Source organism: Oncorhynchus mykiss, chromosome 27 (assembly GCF_013265735.2).
Source record: "Oncorhynchus mykiss isolate Arlee chromosome 27, USDA_OmykA_1.1, whole genome shotgun sequence".
Classification (NCBI taxonomy): domain Eukaryota; kingdom Metazoa; phylum Chordata; class Actinopteri; order Salmoniformes; family Salmonidae; genus Oncorhynchus; species Oncorhynchus mykiss.
This window is the reverse complement of record NC_048591.1, coordinates 47,587,956-47,591,238: the sequence shown is the minus strand read 5'-3', so window position 1 is coordinate 47,591,238 and position 3,283 is coordinate 47,587,956.

Sequence of the window (3,283 nt, the reverse complement as noted above, 5' to 3'; positions counted from 1 at the left end):
TGCCCTTTATGGTTGTGAGGTCTGGGGTCCGCTCACCAACCAAGACTTCACAAAATGGGACAAACACCAAATTGAGACTCTGCACGCAGAACTCTGCAAAAATATCCTCTGTGTACAACGTAGAACACCAAATAATGCATGCAGAGCAGAATTAGGCCGATACCCACAATTATCAAAATCCAGAAAAGAGACGTTAAATTCTACAACCACCTAAAAGGAAGTGATTCCCAAACATTCCATAACAAAGCCATCACCTACAGAGAGATGAACCTGGTGAAGAGTCCCCTAAGCAAGCTGGTCCTGGGGCTCTGTTCACAAACACAAACACACCCTACAGAGCCCCAGGACAACAGCACAATTAGACCCAACCAAATCATGAGAAAACAAAAAGATAATTACTTGACACATTGGAAAGAATTAACAAAAAAACAGAGCAAACTAGAATGCTATTTGGCCCTAAACAGAGAATACACAGCGGCAGAATACCTGACCACTGTGACTGACCCAAAATTAAGGAAAGCTTTGACTATGTACAGACTCAGTGAGCAAAGCCTTGCTATTGAGAAAGGCCGCCGTAGGCAGACATGGCTCTCAAGAGAAGACAGGCTATGTGCTCACTGCCCACAAAATGAGGTGGAAACTGAGCTGCACTTCCTAACCTCCTGCCCAATGTATGACCATATTAGAGACACATATTTCCCTCAGATTACACAGACCCACAAAGAATTCGAAAACAAATCCAAATTTGAAAAACTCCCATATCGTCTGGGTGAAACTCCTCAGTGTGCCATCACAGCAGCAAGATTTGTGACCTGTTGCCACGAGAAAAGGGCAACCAGCGAAGAACACACACCATTGTGAATACAACCCATATTTATGCTTATTTATTTTATCTTGTGTCCTTTAACCATTTGTACATTGTACACTGTACACTGACATTTGTAATGTCTTTACTGTTTTGAAACCTCTGTATGTGTAATGTTTACTGTTAATTTTTGTTGTTTTTCACTTTATATATTCACTTTGTATGTTGTCTACCTCACTTGCTTTGGCAATGTTAACACATGTTTCCCATGCTAATAAAGCCCTTGAATTGAATTGAATTGAATTGAGAGAGAGAGAGAGAGAGAGAGAGAGAGAGAAGTAGAGACAGAGAGAGACAGAGAGAGAAGTAGAGAGAGACAGAGAGAGAGGTAGAGACAGAGAGAGAAGTAGAGACAGAGAGAGACAGAGAGAGAAGTAGAGACAGAGAGAGACAGAGAGAGAAGTAGAGACAGAGAGAGAGAAGTTGACTCTATAACAATGAATAAAGAGCAAAAACATATATAGGATCAAAAACAAATCTTGGAATCAACTATTAAAGACTACCAGAACCCACTGGATTCTCCAATTAACTTGAATGAGCTATAGGACAAAATAAAAACCCTCCAACCCAAAAAGGCATGTGGTATTGATGGTATCCTTAATGAAATGATCAAATATACAGACAACAAATTCCAATTGGCTATACTAAAACTCTTTAACATCATCCTTAGCTCTGGCATCTTCCCCAATATTTGGAACCAAGGACTGATCACCCCAATCCACAAAAGTGGAGACAAATTTGTCCCCAATAACTACCGTGGGATATGCGTCAACAGTAACCTTGGGAAAATCCTCTGCATTATCGTTAACAGCAGACTCGTACATTTCCTCTGTGACAACAATGTACTGAGCAAATGTCAAATTGGCTTTTTACCAAATTACCGTACAACAGACCATGTATTCACCCTGCACAACCTAATGGACAACCAAACAAAGCAAAACAAAGGCAAAGTCTTCTCATGCTTTGTTGATTTCAAAAAAGCCTTCGACTCAATTTGGCATGAGGGTCTGTTATACAAATTAATGGAAAGTGGTGTTGGGGGAAAAACATACAACATTATAAAATCCATGAACACAAAACAACAAGAGTGCAGTTAAAATTGGCAAAAAACACACACATTTCTTTCAACAGGGCCGTGGGGTGAGACAGGGATGCAGCTTAAGCCCCACCCTCTTTAACATATATATCAACAAATTGGCGAGGGTACTAGAACAGTCTGCAGCACCAGGCCTCACCCTACTAGAATCTGAAGTCAAATGTCTACTGTTTGCTGATGACCTGGTGCTTCTGTCACCAACCAAGGAGGGCCTACAGCAGCACCTAGATCTTCTGCACAGATTCTGTCAGACCTGGGCCCTGACAGTAAATCTCAGTAAGACTAAAATAATGGTGATCCAAAAAAGGTTATGGTCGCCAGAACCACAAATACAAATTCCATCTAGACGCTGTTGCCCTAGAGCACACAAAAAAACTTTATATACCTTGGCCTAAACATCAGCGCCACAGGTAACTTCCACAAAGCTGTGAACGATCTGAGAGACAAGGCAAGAAGGGCCTTCTATGCCATCAAAAGGAACATACAATTCAACATACCAATTAGGATCTGGCTAAAAATACTTGAATCAGTTATAGAGCCCATTGCCCTTTATGGTTGTGTGGTCTGGGGTCCGCTCACCAACCAAGACTTCACAAAATGGGACAAACACCAAATTGAGACTCTGCATGCAGAATTCTGCAAAAATATCCTCTGTGTACAACGTAGAACACCAAATAATGCATGCAGAGCAGAATTAAGCCGATACCCACTAATTATCAAAATCCAGAAAAGAGCCTTTAAATTCTACAACCACCTAAAAGGAAGCGATTCCCAAACCTTCCATAACAAAGCCATCCCCTACAGAGAGATGAACCTGGAGAAGAGTCCCCTAAGCAAGCTGGTCCTGGGGCTCTGTTCACAAACACAAACACACCCCACAGAGCCCCAGGACAGCTGGGGCTGTCCTGGGGCTGGGGCTGTCCACTGTGGGCTGGGGCTGGGGCTGTCCACTGTGACTGACCCAAACTTAAGGAAAGCTTTGACTATTTACAGACTCAGTGAGCATAGCCTTGCTATTGAGAAAGGCCGCCGTAGGCAGACATGGCTCTCAAGAGAAGACAGGCTATGTGCTCACTGCCCACAAAATGATGTGGAAACTGAGCTGCACTTCCTAACCTCCTGCCCAATGTATGACCATATTGGAGACACATATTTCCCTCAGATTACACAGATCCACAAAGAATTTGAAAACCCAATTTTGATAAACTCCCATATCTACTGGGTGAAATTCCACAGAGAGAGAAATAGAGACAGAGAGAGAAGTAGAGACAGAGAGAGACAGAGAGAGAAGTAGAGACAGAGAGAGAAGTAGAGACAGAGAG